The sequence below is a fragment of the Podarcis pityusensis genome (genome assembly GCF_964106645.2).
Source record: "Podarcis pityusensis genome assembly, chromosome: Z".
In the NCBI taxonomy this organism is placed as follows: Eukaryota; Metazoa; Chordata; class Lepidosauria; order Squamata; family Lacertidae; genus Podarcis; species Podarcis pityusensis.
Window position 1 is genome coordinate 47760593 of NC_138044.1, and position 17025 is coordinate 47777617.

Genomic DNA, 17025 nt, shown 5'->3' on the forward strand with positions numbered 1-17025 from the left:
AATATTCCCACCCTTTCCTTTGCTGCATATTTTGTGATTTTGAATCTCCACTGGGATTCTCTCACCAAAGAGTACTTTCCCCAATCCTGGATTTTGGTATCCAGGATTTCTCCTTTCATATACCTCTTTTTTCCTTGCATAGCACCCACATCATCTGCCCATGTAGTAAGCATCTTACAAATGTTTATGCCCCTACTTGGGCAAACTGCCTCTATACAGAAGTCTTCACAATGGAGGTTACGATGAAACCTGACCTTCCTTTTAATTTATTTATAACTGCACGAGAAATGAGACATCTCAGACATCCAGGGAATCTTGCTAATAAACCTTTAATTTTTTTTAAATTTTTTAAATAATTTTTTATTAAGGTTTTAAACAAAGAAAAAAGAAAAACAACACACACACAAAACAATACAAAACTTAACAATAAAAATACAAAACATAACAATTAAAAACAAACTCTCTTTTCCTTTTCCAATTTTAAATTACTTATTTTCTGGACTTCCTCATACCTCCCTCTTTTGTATTCCAATCCACATTATTTGTCCAGCAGTTTCTTTTCCACTTTTTTAATCCCAATCTTTAATTTAATAAAATGTTAAAATATATAACTTCAACTTTTTTAAACCTAATCCTTAATCTTAATGTCATATAGCTTTAAATTTTTCCCTTTTATTATCAAATTTCCATTTCTTTAAACATCTTTAATCTTGATCTTTAATCTTAATCTATCCTTAACTTTAACCTGTACAGCTGGAAACCACTTATTTTCAATCCAACATCACTCTAACATTCCTTAATTTTGCAATGTTTCTGAAGATAGTCTTTGAATTTCTTCCAGTCTTCCTCCATCGACTCTTCTCCCTGGTCACGGATTCTGCCAGTCATTTCCGCCAATTCCATATAGTCCATAAGTTTCATCTGCCATTCCTCCAGCGTGGGAAGTTCTTGTGTCTTCCAATACTTTGCGATGAGTATTCTTGCTGCTGTTGTTGCATACATAAAGAAAGTTCTATCCTTTTTTAACACCATTTGGCCTACTATGCCCAGGAGAAAGGCCTCTGGTTTCTTAGGGAAGGTATACTTAAATACCTTTTTTAATTCATTATATATCATTTCCCAGAACGCCTTAATCTTTGGGCACGTCCACCAAAGGTGAAAAAAAGTACCTTCAATTTCTTTACATTTCCAACATTTGTTATCGGGCAAGTGATAGATTTTCGCAAGCTTGACTGGGGTTATGTACCACCTGTATATCATTTTCATAATATTCTCTCTTAAGGCATTACATGCCGTAAATTTCATACCTGTGGTCCATAACTGTTCCCAGTCAGCAAACATAATGTTATGACCAACGTCCTGTGCCCATTTAATCATAGCCGATTTTACCGTTTCATCTTGAGTATTCCATTTCAGCAGCAAGTTATACATTCTTGACAAGTTCTTAGTCATGGGTTCTAACAATTCTGTTTCTAATTTGGATCTTTCCACCTGGAAGCCAATTTTCCTGTCCAATTTAAATACCTCCATTATTTGATAATAATGAAGCCAGTCTCGCACTTTGTTTTTTAGTTTTTCAAAACTCTGCAATTTCAGTCTATCTCCGTCTTGTTCCAAAATTTCCCAATATTTCGGCCATTTGACCTCCATATTGACTTTTTTCAAGGCTTTCGCTTCCATTGGTGACAGCCACCTTGGGGTTTTATTTTCTAGCAAATCCTTATATCTTATCCAAACATTAAACCGCGCTTTCCTGACAATGTGGTTTTTAAATGCTTTATGTGCTTTGACCTTATCATACCATAAATATGCATGCCATCCAAATACATTATTAAAACCTTCTAGATCCAAAATGTCAGTGTTTTCAAGAAGTAGCCATTCTTTCAACCAGCAAAAGGCTGCTGATTCATAGTACAGTTTAAGGTCTGGCAAGGCAAATCCACCTCTTTCCTTTGCATCCGTTAGTATTTTAAATTTTATTCTGGGTTTCTTGCCCTGCCAGACAAATTTAGAAATATCTTTCTGCCACCTCTTGGAACAATCCATTTTGTCCACGATCTGCAAAGTTTGAAACAAAAACAACATTCTAGGCAATACATTCATCTTTATCGCAGCAATACGGCCTAGCAGTGAAAGCTTCAAATTTGACCAAATTTCTAAATCTTTTTTCACTTCTGACCAACATTTTTCATAGTTATCTTTAAATAAATTCCCATTTTTTGCTGTCATGTTAATCCCCAGGTATTTAACTTTCTTAACCACTGTTAAACCTGTCTCATTCTGAAACCTCTCTCTTTCAAACGGTGTTAAATTTTTCTCTAAAACCTTGGTTTTTGACTTGTTCAATTTAAATCCTGCCACTTGACCAAATTCTTGAATCAGTTCTAAAACCCTTTTTGTACTAGATTCTGGCTCCTGTAACGTCAATACTAAGTCATCTGCAAATGCTCTCACTAATAAACCTTTAATTGTTGCTACAGTTAATTAATATTTTGGAGTGGGGGTGGTGTCTCTGGATTAATATTGGCATCTACCATGCCTTTCTGTTTGATGATAGGGTCCCACCTGCTCAATTAAAGAGGGTCTATTTGTTTGAATATTTGTCCCATATGTTCCAAAGTAATTTTGTTCCAATTTTCAAGGATGGCAGGTGACACTTGACTGTAGTGAAGGTAGCACATATGCCCTACCTTATGGTCCCTTACCAGCACCCCCTCCTCATATTTCCTGGTGGAATTTCTTACCTGTACCCTTGCCTTTTACCTATATATGCACACACATATTTTTTCCCCTTCCCAGCCCCATTTTAATAAGCAAGTTGTGGACAATGCTTCAACAACTAACATGAAAAGCCTCTTTGGAGACAAAAGAAGAGTTGGCAGCATGCAAACCTGACCTGTCTGGATGCCTTACATCAAAACAGATGGGCATCCCTCAATGTCCACTCATGGGATGTCCAGGGTAATGCAATCTGACAGTTTCTTGTAGCTCATCATCAAATGCATGAAGACAGAACAGAATATCCAGCTTCCAGCAGGAGAGGGAATATGTTCAGATCTGGGGGCACTGGGGTGGTGTGCATGTAAGAAAAGGACATGAGATGATGATGGTATTTGCAGGAGGATCATGAAGGGCTGATTCAAATAATAGTCCATTCAAAGTAGATCCATTGAAAATCATGGACATGGCTTACTTAGGTCCATTAATTTTAGTTGGTCCACTCTGATAATAACTTAGTTAGAACACATTTTTTTTTTTTTTGGAGTTACTTTGGACTGCAATGTTTGTTGAGTTATGGTGTTCTGACAAGCAAAATCAAAAGGAAGCAATTTAGTATTTGAGAAGTAATATTCATTTATAGATGGATGGATGGATGAATAGATAGCAGAATTTAAATGCAACTGCTCTAAATGTAACTGAACTCAATGGGACTGATTCCTCAGTAGTTGTGCATAGGATGGCAGCTTTGGGTTGTTTCTGTACTGCTTAACATTTTTGTCAAAATCTCTAAGTGGTTTACAAAATACTGACAGCTCTCAACTTGCGCTGGAGTTTCATTTTGGGGATAGCACCTAAGGACAAAATCATGTGTTGTCAAAACATTGGTTTCTAAGGTGGGTGGTATTTGCAAGGGTTTTATCCCCTGGACACCCATCCTCTTTATGTACCCTTTAATTTTTTAATTCCCCCAAGCACATAAAGCTGAATGCACACGTTAAATGCACATAAGTTGCAAGTTATTTGTATCACAAAGCATCACAAATCAAAACTGGAATATATGACTGAAAATACTGCCTCCTACTTGCAAGTCTGAATTCTCCATTCTGCATCTCAGTTTTGCTTACTTTACCAAGGACAGTGTTAAATCTGAAAGGCTGTCTTTGATTCGTTAAGGGTTCTGGGAACTGTAGCTCAGGTTAATTAGGGGACAGCCATGTGCTTGAAATGTATGGCATATATGAAGCCTATGACTCGAGAGGCTGTCAGTTTAAAGAGGTCTCCTCTGAGTATAACTTAATAGCATAAGAATAGGCTGCTGGATCATGCCAATGGCCCATCTAGTCCACTGTTCTCACAGTGGCCACCCAGATCCTCTTCTCTGTGGCTTCTGACCATGGAGGCAGAACATAGCCATCATGGCTAGCAGCCACTGATAACCTTATCCTCTATGAATTTGTCTAATCTTCTCTTAAAGCTATCAAGGCTGGTTGCCATCACTGTCTCCAGTGGGAGGGAGTTCCATAGTTTATCTATGTACTGCGTGAAGAAGTACTTTCTTTTTTCCGTCCTGAATCTTCCAGCATTCAACTTCGTTGAGAGTCCACAAGTTCTAGTGTACAGAGAGAGAGAATTATTTTCCTCTATCCACTTTCTCCACACATGCATAATATTATTAACTGCGGTCATGTCATCTCTAAGCAGCCTTTTTCTACGATGAAACATTGTTTCAGTCCCTTGATCATTTGGTTGCCCTTTTCCCGAACTGTTTCCAACTCTACAATATCCTTTCTGAGGTAGGTGAGGTGACCAGAACTGTCGTTTCCCGCATACCTTGCATAATTTTATACAGTGGTACCTCAGTTTACAAACTCCTCAGCTTACAAACACTTTGGGTTACACCCTCTGCTAACCCAGAAGTAGTACTTTGGGTTAGGAACTTTGCCCCAGGGTGAGAACAGAAATTGCGCGGCGGGGGCACGGCGGCAGTGGGAGGCCCCATTAGCTAAGCCTTGCTCAGTGTGAGAAAAATGGCACCTTGTAATATTGTGACAGGGAGGTCAGAGAACAGGAGGAACTGGAGGCTGTGTGTGTTCAGGTGTGTGTAGGCACAAAATCACAGCCTAGGAAGTCACAATGTCTTGGACTCCCCCTCTTAGACTAAAATGAGGACCATGCATAGACCCAAACTTTGTACTTAATTTACTCTGGGGATATAATCTGACTTGAAAATGTTTGTACTTTTCCACGTTACGTACATTGCCACCCACAATATCACAGGTCTGCAGAAGTCATTAAACAGAATGGCATTCTTAGGATCACTTTCAAAAGCTGTGCTCAGATTCATCCAGTCATTCGGGGTTGTTGTTTTTTAAGCTACAAGGCTGGCACATCAAGGCACCCTTAAGCTCCTTTTTCACATTTATAGCTTTTCTTTCCTCCTGTGAGCTCAAGGTGGCACACATGTCTTTCTTCCTCTCCGTTTTATCCTGACAACAACCCTGTGAGGTAGGTTAGGCTGAGAGGCAGGGAGTGGCTCAAAGTCACCCAGTGAGCTTTATGGCTGAGCAGGGATTTGAACCCAGGTCTCCCAGGTCAGAGCCCAACACTCTAATCACCACACCCCTTCTTCCCCTCACAGCTTCTTGCTCAAACCAATCCTGTGTGTGTTCCTGATCCAAGATTTTATATTATTTATTTAAAATATTTTTGCCCTGTGTTTCAGCTGACAAAAAGGCTGCAGGAATGGCTTATGAACATCAACCAAAAGACAGACCCTGTGCTCAGGCTCCAACCCAAAAGGAATCATAGAATCATAGAATTGTAGCGCTGGAAGGGACCCCAAGGGTTATCTAGTCCAACCCCCTGCATTGCAGGAATCTCAACTAAAGCATCCATGACAGATGGTCATCTGCTTTAAAACCTCCAAGGAAGGAGAGTTGGTAGGGGAGGGAGGTAACACTAGTTCTTTGGTTACACTAGTTCTTTAGTTACAGAGTTCTTGTAATGACCCTCTGGAATAAAAAGAGCGTAAGGAGAGGAGGAGCCAAGAACTGCTGGCCTATCTCAGCTGAGTTGATGGAAAGGCCCTACTATCTTGCCTCTCCCTGCTTTAGCTAGTGTATGAAATCATCAGCTTTAGCTACATTCAAGCTGACAGACACTCCTGCGGTCAGAGCTATCCCCTCCATTCAAGCTCCAGGGCGCATCGATTAACTTGCACAGGTATCTCCTAGTCCTGCGGCTCAGCTGGAATCATGGAAATAGGAGAAGGGGATATAGCAGTGATGCATTACATATTCCGGTCATGGTATCTGAGGATTTATTTGGCTCCAAGTATATTTAAAGATCAGTAGAAAGCCTTGGGCGTTTGTCAGTCAAATGAACTTAGGAAATTGCCACTGCCTTCCTGCTCTTGGTTTCATGGAAAAGGCCAGGTAGAGGAGCTTTGCAGCTGACCCTCTAAAACAGCTGCATTGATTCATGAAATATGTGGAATGTAAGACAGAGCGGAGTAAGCTTAACATTTCACAGAAGTGCCCACCAAGGCACATCAGTTGTTTTACTTTCCAACATTACATTTGAATGTTGCTCTTCATTCCACCAAGTAGCTCTGGGAAGCATGCATATCTCCCTTACTTGTGGCTCAATGACAGAGCATCTGCTTTGCCTGACATCGCCAGGTTTGGCTGAGAAAGATCTTTCTCTGAAGCCCTGGAGAGCTGCTGCCAGTCAGTGTGGCGAACACTGAGCAAGATGGGCCAAAGCTCTGACTAGGAATAAGGCAGCCTGCTATGCTCCTAGGTTATGCTGAGAGTGTGGCGGTCCTTTTTTGTTGAGGCTTGGGGCCTGCACAGGGAGAGGGAGGCTGAACTGGGTTGATGCAAGCAGAAAGGCAGATCTAGGTAAATAGGTCAGATTACAACACAGCAGGTGCATCCAAGTAGAACAGGTCAAAGTCAGTCAGTCAGAGCTCGGTCCCGGTATAACAAGTCAAGTTAAATCAGTTTGCTGCTGACTTAGTCACAGCAGATCCCAGCAAGCAGCGATCAGGACCGTGGATAGCTCCAACTGTACTCTTGCTAACTGAGCAGTAGAACGCATAGTTCTGCACCAGATTGGGGAAAAGACTAACTGGGAAAGAAACTGGTCACCCTAACAGTCCAAGTCCACTGCATACACACTGTTCCTGGTGCAAAACTCAGAGGAGACTGATGAACCATGGGCAGAATAAATTTGCTCATTTACTTCAATGTCCCTCCCCCAAATTTCAGAGATTAGAGTGAATTTACTTATTTATTGATGGTCTACCTGGGTTCCACCATAACCAGCAACCTCTCCATCAGTGCTGTGCTGGACAAGCATATTGTCAAGGCAGCTATGGCAATAGCTCACCTCACCAAAAGGGTATGGGACAATGTGATGCTAATACCAAGATGAAGCTCTACCTGGCTTGCGTGTTGAACATGTTGCTTTATGGAAGTGAGTTGTGGACAACTTGCAACTGCCAGGAGCAATGCCTCAATGCCATCCACATGCATTGCATCAGGAAGATTTTGGGCATCGCATGGCAGGACAGAGTCTCAAACAATATGTGCCCTCCCAAGCCCACATTTGCAGCATGTTCTCATAATGCCACTTGCTTGCAGGCTGAAGGATGGAGAGATGTCTGCGTAGAAATCTAAGACTTTTGTGTGGCTGAAATGCTGCCTACTGTACAAAGGTAAGAGTCGCATCTGCTGCTCCACCCACTTTTGCCTCTGGCCCTGCCCACTTCTGGCAAGTGGCCCCCAGAAAGCTTACCATGGGAAAATGTGGTCATGGGACTGGCAAATGTTCCCTACACCTGAGGTACAGAAGTGCAGTATCAGACAATCAGCTGATGACATAGTTACATGCTGTAGGGAGGTGGGTGTCATAAAACGCCAAATTATGCAATTAATACAGCTACAGAAGTTGAGTGTCTCTGCATTCCTGTGACACCAGGAGTGGTCAGTGATGAGATGTGCTGGAGGGGTTGAAGCTGAGACACAGACCTGCCATTCCAATGCATGTCTCTTTAAAACAACAGCCTCCCCAGCCTGTGACAAGGCTCTGCATTGGCATGTGTATGACTTTAATTTCATGGAGGCAGGGTTCGCAGTATGAGACTGTATGGTCTTGCCAATAGCTAGCTTGTGCAGAGAACTGAGCCCAAAAGTAATTACACCAGGCTGTGGGAAACAGGGGGAGGAGCAGGGTCTCTCCAGATGTATCTGCTTATATGGCTGTGAAGGGCAGATTCCATCTGAATTCTGGATTTTTGCAATGGCCTTTCCAGAAAAACAGTGCCCACCAGATGTTTTGCAATACAACCTCTCTTCTGCCCCAGATGGAGGGAAGCAGATTGAGAAAGGCTGCCATGGATCTTCAGTGACACTGGGCTCCGTGAGTCTTCTTTAGGGAATGGAGAGGGTGCTATGATGCATCTACAGAGCAAAAAAATACTTTTTGGTACCAGCTAAAAACTTTTCTGTTTCCAGACATGTAAAGTTGGTTTGTTTTTTAATCTGTAGTTTTACCTTTGAATATATATTTTTAACTGTTGGTTTTATTCATTTTGCTTCCCTCCCCCCAACATTTGAAATGTATTTTTACATTTTTGTGAACTGCTTATAGGCTTTATTTACAGCTAAGTGTTACATAAATTTTGCTAAATGAAATAAATAAATGCTATGCACCAGACATGTAATGAATGTGAAGTGCTTGGAATACTCAACAGTATTATATACAAATGCAAATACTTCTAAATAGCATTTATAATCCCTCAGAGATGCTCAGCTGGCATAGGCTGGGAAGCAATTCTCTTTTGCCTGAAACCCCAGAGTCAATGCCAATTAGACAATAATAGGCTAGTGCAGAGGGGGCAGTCTCTGGCCTCCCATTGGCCATGGTGGCTGGGCTGATGGGACTTGGAGTCCCTGGACACCATGGCTAATATAAGACCATTCATCCTAAGTTATGTTGGCGAAGCTTTTCCCATTGCTTTATCTCCAAGCTGGAAAACATTTCACTAGTTACCACCATGCCTTTGAACAATCTATGGTGTGAGCAATGGAGTACTGTGTATACTTCTGGTTGCTGCATCTAAATAGGGCAAGATAAATGATCAAGGGAATGGAGCATCTCCCCTATGAGGAAAGGTTGCAGCAAGTAAAAACGTAGGCAAGAGATGACATGAGAGAAATTTGTAAAAATATGCATGGCACGGTGAAAGTGGATGGAGAATTTTTCTCCCTCTGTCATAACACTGGAACTTGTGGATACCCAATAACACTGAATGTTGGAAGATTCAGGATATATGAAGGAAAGCTCTTCTTTACTCAGTGCAAAGTTATACTGTGGAACTTATTCCCACAATAGACAGTGATGGTCACCAACTTGGATGGTTTTAAAAAAGGATTGGACAAATTCATGGTGGAGAAGGCTATCACTGGCTGCTACCCACAATGGCTATGTACTGCCTCAACATTCAAGGTGGTAGTGATTCTGAATACCATTTGCTGGAATACCAAGTGATGGGAGAGTGCACTTGTGTTTGAGTCCTACTTGTGGCTTTCCCACAGACATCTGGATGGCCACTATTTTGCAATGCTCCCACAGAGATGAACTGCACATTGGCACAGTCCCCCTTGGCTCTCTTCTCCTTGGCCAGCTTTCCTGCATTACTGCAGAGACATCTGGACCTCCTTGAGCTCTTTTCAGACATGATGTTTGGAAAGCATGACCCTGCAAATACCAGCCAGAGGAGAGGGGTTCTTGGTGCTAAACTTTGCATTGTTCCAGGAACCAACCACCCCATCTGTGTCAAGCTTGGCTCAGCCTCCTTGCCTTCCACACTCCTCAGCTGGCATGGTGCCGCCTGCACATATGGGCACACACAGGAGGCTGTGCCAAGCCTGTGCAGCAGAGATGACATTGTTCTGCTAAACAAGGGGTGGGACGCCATTCATGAATGTCAGTGCAAGCTCCTCAGCCAAGGCACTACACTCTCCAAGCTAGACTGTGCTATCAGGGAATTGCCATTTTGGATTGGCTGGTTTCTTCTTCTGGCTAGACACCTTGGTTTTAACTAGCTTCATCAGAGCTCACTGTGCAAGCATTAGCTGGTGTCAATATTTATCTCTATGCCCTGAAATGCCTCAGCAGCTGATGGCTGCACATTAGGCTGATGTTAGACTTCCGGGTTAGCACCTCCGGCAATGGCGGATTTCCTCTGATCGGGAGGAATCCGCTTCGTGAGAACTAGGGTCTGGACCGCCGCGGCGAGGCGGAGACCCATTAAAAACCACAGGCGGGAGAAGCCTGTGGATGTGGGATTCGGCTGGCACCTTTTGCGCCTCCCCTACTCGCGGGGAAATCCGGTTTCGGGGATCCGGAGCGACGTGGGGTGAATGGCGCGGTGCTTTGAATCAACTGCTCTTTTCACGGAGTGAAGCCGCATTGCTGTTGCCGGAGAGCACTGACTTTTTCCTGTGGACAATTGGATTTTAAATAACTGCCCATGAGTAGAACGGAAAATTGGATTATGAAACTTCTTAATTTGGCACCGAAGCGGGAAGGTCTAAACAGGAAGTCCGCCTTCCGCTTTTGTAAATAGATTGAAGCAAAGACATTGCAAGCTAGAGTCTGGAAAGTCGTTTGTAAAAGACCAAATTTCCATCAGCTAAAATTACTAAACCCCCCTTGGAAGCAGGAGAAGGGGGGGAATCTTTTTAGACTGTTTAAACCTGCAGAAGACAGAGTAAAGAAAGATAAATTTCCACCGTCTTGAACCTGGGAGCGGGGTGTCAGAGACAGACGCTTTGGGGTAGTTCATCGACTGTGGACAAAACGTTTTTGACAGATAGTTAAAAAAGAGAAACATATTGATTCCAATGTTCCCTTTTGCACTCAAAAGGAACAAAATATCTGAAAAACGAAAGGAACTTTGTTGCTAGATCTGCTTTTAAAAAGACGGAAACAATTAGAAATTGCTTCCTCTAGAGGGAGCTTGTGAAACTGTTGTTAGAGTCGATCTGGGGAATTCTGCAGCTGCAGAGATTAAAGATCGTGAGACCAGACATTGACCTTGAACAAGAATGTGCCCAGAAGAAGCTTTAGTGCTTGCTTTTTGCAAGACAAGTGCTTTACTGGAACAGCTACATGAGAAGATGGATTTGATGACTGTTGCAGTTGGCAATTTTGGACAAACAGTGAATACCTATATAGAAACCACTCAGGAGTTAACCCAGGAACGTGCTCTGACAGAGCAAGTGGCGAAGAAGATAAAGGAGGAGGTTGTTGCTGAACCTCAAGTAGTAGAAATGGAGAGAGCTGCGGCCTTGAAGGAACATAAGTTGTTCTCTCTGACGACAGATCCTGGAGAAAGTCAGATTTGGAGAGATGGAGTACTGTTTGGTTTGGAGATGGGAAGTTGGATAGATCCCCCTATGCAGGGATGTTTTGACTTTTCGGATTTGGCTTTGGGCCAGGAGGAGCTTGGAGTTGTGGGGGCCCTTAACCTTGGAGGGACTTTGAAGCATGCCTTCAAATATCTTTTGGACTTCAATGTCGACTATGGAGAATGGGCTGACTTGCTGAGAAGGGATAAAGATATTGTCAAGTCGGAGTCTCCCCGAGAGAAAGGAAGGAAATTAAGAATAAGATTAGCAGAAGATAAAGCAAAGTGCAGGTATAAACATGAAGAAGACCTGCAGAAGGGACATGGAAAAGACTTAAGAGCCTCGGATAGAAGGTCACCAGGTTGATGGACTAGATGGATGGGATAGAAAGGACTGACAAAACCCGAGACCAGGAAGAAGAGACGATGGATGAAGATTGGAAGAAAGTTTTAAAAATTCATTTAGAAAATCACTGTAAAATTAATGAGTATTAGAAAAATGTTGGAAAGAAACTATTTGGCTTTAGTAGAAAAGTTAAAAAGAATTATGTATAAATATGTTATGTGAAAAAGAATTATGTATAAAGATTTAAGTTTTAAGCTTTAGGGCTTTTTATGGTAAGATAAGGTTAAAATAAATTAAGGTAATTTAATGACAGAATATTGTGAAATATGGATAGGATTTGCTGAGATAATTAATAACTAGAATACAAAAAAGGGAGGTGTGAGGAGGTCGATGAAACAAGTTAATGAAAGATAAAGATTTGGGAATATTGGATTTGTTTTTAAATTTTTTGTTTATTTTTGTTTTTTTTTCTTGATATTGATGTATGGTGTGTTTTGTTTTCTCTTTGATTTTTGTTTTTATTGACTTGTATTGTTTAATTTTTCTTGTTGCCTACCTTTTTTCCTTTCTCTTTTATTTCTTGTTTTTTCTTTTCTTACTTTGTAATTTTAAATTCTCAATAAATATTATTTTTTTAAAAAAACATTAGGCTGCTGTTAAAGGCAGCAGGGTGTGCCCGGCTAGGATTTGTTTCCACCCCACCTTCCTGTTTGGCACTTACCAAATGTGTGGTATTTTTCTATGATGGCGGCAGAGGGGGACTTTGGAAAGAAGGGTATATTTTAAAGGTCTATCAGCCTATATTTCCTTACTATACTTTGCTACATAAATCTCTGTTGGTGTTCGCTCACCAAATGGTACTTGCCCCAAACTTGGATCTTGGCACCCAGGGAATCCTCCTTTTAAAAAAAATCTATATTTCCTTGTGACCAAGTGGGAGGGCCTCTCCAAAAACTCTGCTTCACTTTCTTCCTGGCTTTTCAAATTATCAATTAAAACAAAAGTGCAGCCCTGAGTTTACACATGACAAAACTGCAAAGCAGCCAATCAGTCACTTGGGCAGTTTGCACAAGCCATTTTGTTTCATTTCTTTTATTCATAAAATGTATAAACTACCGTTCAACCTGCACCAATACCAGGGTAGGTACAATACTCTTTTTTAATCCAGTAAGAGAAAACAAAAACACTCCAGTTCTTAAAACACCTGCAAATGGTTTTCACTCTTGGTCAGTTTCCAGGTCTCATTGGATCATTACTTGTGCCAGAGGCAGCTTGTGTGACATTTCCCCAAAAGCCTGCAGACTCTGAATGTATCTGAGATCAATTATGCCCATCAAAGCTAATGACAGGTCTTACCTCTAGGCACAAAAATGACCTGTTGCCTGATCCTATGCATGTTTGCTCAGATGTCAGACTCACTGAGTATATGTGGACAAGTATATGCAAGGTTGAAATTTTGCTTGTTTATATTTGCAATGGCCCATATAGAGAACTGGATTTTGCCTTTGGGCCTAGTCAGTCTGTATGCACATTAGAGACAGGAATGGGTTTTTTTATGCTACAGCCATGCCTAGATTGTTTCAGGTCCCTAGCTCTAGCTAAACACATCTCCCTCCCCCCGGTATAATATGTTGGGAAAAGCTTTATTTATGAAATGCCTGCAGGTCAGGCTTCTCTTAAGAAGCCCAGGAAAGCAATGAAAATGAGAGTCTTGCAACTCTTACTCCAGCATACGGAGTCAGCGATGGGTGAGTCTGCAAATTTATCATTTCCTCCCCTTAAGATTCCACATCAGTTTGTGATTTTTTTAAAACAAGTCCTTGTGAAAATTCACTGACATTTTAAAGTGAAATTATGCAATTTTGCCTAAAATACCCATTTTTACAAATAAAATTTCCCTTATATAGGGGCAAATTATGCCACAGAATGCCAAGTTTTGCATGCCAAGAACTCTGATAAGACAATTGAAGTCCAAGATTTGTCACCAGTATTGTTCTCTCAATTTTCTGCTAATAAATATTATCAATTTCTTTTCCTTTAGATAAACTCAACTCAAGTTCTCTCCAGGTCTGATAGTTTTCTACATGGTCAGTAATCCTTTCATATGAAGAGATAATTGCCCCAATGTTCTTCCAGTCTTTTGAATCTGTTTCTTGTAGAGTTGATGCACCATTTTCTTTTCCTGAACAACGTGTAGCAACAAAACAAAACAAAACAAAACAAAACAAAACAACCACACATATTTTGAGGCTGAATATATCGACACTTCACCATTTGCTGATCTGCCTTTGTAGTGCAGGAGATGCCAAACAATGCAAAGTAGATTCCCATGGCAGAGACCCATTCACCGAGCTGGGAAAGGTCATTGGAACAAAAATGAAATGTCTTTAATTATGACCCTAGTGCCCCCTTCCAACTCTACAATTCTATGATTTCCAGAAAGTGCAGATAGTGGCACTTGTCACTTCTCAACAGGAATGCTATTCCACAGAACAGGAGCAGCCACACTGAAAGCCCTGCTCTGAGTTACTGTGGATGGACCTTTTATGAGCAAAGCATATCCTCTGCCACTGAGCTACAGAAACATAAAGAGATCACCAAGGATAGCACACAATATCAATCTCACACGTTACATTGAAGCTCCACCACTGCCAGGAAGTATTAGCTTTTCACAAGAAAGATGGGGATAATTTATTAGACCATAAAGGCAGCAAACAAGCTCTTCTCAACTGTAAATTATTTACCAATAAAGATATTAAGTTATTATAGGCCCTTAAATAATTTAATCAAGTGTCAGTAAATAATTTAAAAAAACTGAGAGTGGAGCAGAAATGGTTACTGAGGCTGCCACAAGGAAGGAGCGGTTTGAGAAACCGCAGAGACTGGGGCCCATTCCTAAGGACATATGAAGAGCCTGGTTTCTGGGTCAGGCCAAGGCCCATCTAGTCCAGCATTCAGTTCTCACAATGGCCAGCCAGATGCCCTCTTGGGAAGCCAGCAAGCAGGAGCTGAGCACACCAGCAACTCTTCTCACTTGCAGCCCCCAACAACTTGGAATGCGGTACTGTTAAAAGAACAGGCAAGCAGAAGTGCCAACTTGGGCCCCAGGCTGTGGGTGCCCAATGGTGCATGTGACATGACATGGTGACATCACATTGGACATGACATGACATGACATCACGTTGCGTGCACATGCTGCTTGATATCCACCCACCACTACTGCTTTCCAGTGCCACTGCAGCGACTGGGCTGGGGCCTCCACCTCTGCCGTGGGGCCTCTGTTGTAGGAGAGTTGGAGGTAAGGCAGTGGGTGGTAGCAGTGGAGGCCGGGCACCCACAGTGAAAAATTTGTGGATGTCAAAGCACCCAGGGCCCCCTGGAGTTGCTGCCTGTGCGGGTGGGGGGCCCCTGGTTCCTCTGATCATGCACAGTTGTTTGTCTGTTGGCTGCAGCTCGGTGGTAGAGCATCTGTTTTGCACACAGAAGGCCCATGGTTCAACACCTCTCATCTCTGGGTAGGGTTTGGAGTGGGAAAATCCTTGCCTGAAAACTTGGGGAGCAACTGCCAATCAGTGTAAACAGTACAGAGCTAGATGATGGTGCAGTGGTCTGACTTGGTAGAAGTCAGCTGGGCTTGTACAGTGTGTGTGTGATTTTAACCAGTGCCTGACAGACAGAAGTGCCTAGAAATGCTGTGAAGATGGGGAAGCTGCACATTGTGATATTCTGCCAGCCTTGAAAACTTACCAATGAAAAGCATAGCTAGAAAGGGAAGAGTAACCTTTTATCTTCTTGTCCACAGTGTTGGCAGATTTAAAAAGTGGGCCCTGCAGCTGTGCTTTTAATGGTCATGTGGCATACTGCTTCAGCTGCCGACCTCTATCCACCCAGCTGTTCTTAAAGGGAAAGGAACAGCGTGGGGTGTGACTTGTGGTCAGTTGGCAACCGCACCTACAGAGGGCAGGCGCCCCCCTAGGAGACGCTGTCCTCTGCACATCAACAGGTGACCCCTTTCTCTCCTGTCACTTCACCTGTTGCACCTTTATGCGGTACAATAGCGGGACCACAACGGTACAACGACTGCCTTCTTTAAGGAGGGGGTTTCTCTGGGGCCCTGAAGGCCGCTTTCTCGCCCTGTCTTTGGAGAGAGGCGGCACCGTTCGCAGGCTTCTTGGGGCAGGCGCTTTGGTGGCCCAGGCTCCTTTAAGAGCAGCAGTAGCACTAAGACGTCGGGGTCTTTCGTTTTCCTCTCCCCTCCCTCCCCGTCACCCACAGAGGCGTGCAGCGGCAGCGGATCCGATTAGCGGGGAGGCCAGGCGGCGGCGGCGGCGGGATGGCGGACGGTAGGCGGTGCTGGCGGCTGGCGGAGTTGCGGTGGCTGCTCCTGCTACGCCGGCTCCTTCTCTTGGGAAGCGGCGCTGGGGTGTAACAGTAGCCTTGACCAACAGCCTAGCCTTGCAGCGGCCGGCGGAGGCGCTGCTCCTGCCGCCGCGAAGCCGCACCGCGCCTCTGGAGATGCCCCTGCAGCGGAGGCGCCCTCGACGCCGCCAGGGTTGATTGAGCAAGCGAGCGAGCGCCGGGACCGGCGGCGGCGGCGGCGGCGGCCACTGCCACTAACTGGAAGGAGGCTGGCAGCCTGAGCCCAGGTGTCGCCGCACAGCAATGGCATGCAGACCCGCGCGAAGGGGAGCGGGGATCCGGACGAGGAGGAATAGCAGCAGCAGCAGCTCCGGGCGGCGCTCGCTCACGGCCGGACACCGCGCCTGCCAGGTAGGCTGCCCCTAGCGAAGCGCGCGCCTCTCACAGTCTGCGTCTCCGAAAGGCTTGCCCCTTGTTATCCCTGCTGCTTTTAGTCTGCCTCTCCGGACGCGGGGAAGGGGGAGCGAGAGGGCAAATTTCTCTCGGGACAGCTCAGCCAGGACGTGGCTTATGTTTTATATCTCGTGGGCCCTTTTCACCCCAGAGGCAGTTACGCTTTGGGGGAGGCAGGGACTCGCTGCGAAGAGATTTTTTTTGGCCACGATCCCGTGCACGCTTTTTACTTGGCGAGGAAGCGTGTGCGGGATTTGCGCGCTGGATGAAAGGCAGAGATTTCCCTCCCTTCCCGTGCTGGGGATGCGCTAGGATAGAGGAGCCGGCGGGACATCAGACTAGAAAACCCTCGTAGGATAGCGCTGCGAACCAGGTTGGGTTTTCGGTGGTAATGTGCCTTTGTAACGCTCTCCTCGCCTTGTGAAGTTACGCTTCATTGCCTCCGGAGGGTATCGCTCAGAGGCTGTCGTCCTTCCTGCCCCCTTTACAAACGAGTCTGTAGCTCTGCACATTATCCTGGGTAGCATTCTTCCCTCCGGGAAAATTGGACAAGGTCACGTCACCTGTGGGTGCTGGGGTGGGCCATGGGGTGCGCGGCGCGAGGGGCGGCCACAGGAGCTGTTCCTTGCAGCGCATCGCCTACTGACCCTGTGGGGTACGATCCACCCGGAGAAGCCCACCTGCGCTAGACCCGTCGCAGTGAACGGGGGCTGATGCGCAAGAGTGC

The 17025-nt window shown here is 44.1% G+C and overlaps 1 protein-coding gene across 12 annotated transcripts in view; it reads left to right on the forward strand.

The window, feature by feature from the left end:
- The first annotated feature begins 15333 nt into the window (after positions 1-15333).
- The window catches only part of LOC308468284 (5-hydroxytryptamine receptor 2A-like), a 257733-nt gene continuing 256041 nt past the window's right edge, over positions 15334-17025 (forward strand). For all 12 annotated transcript variants that reach the window (XM_080990386.1, XM_080990388.1, XM_080990390.1 and 9 more), the window contains exon 1: positions 15334-16256. The gene's annotated coding sequence lies outside the window, so the exon portion shown is untranslated. The remainder of the gene's footprint in view (positions 16257-17025) is intronic.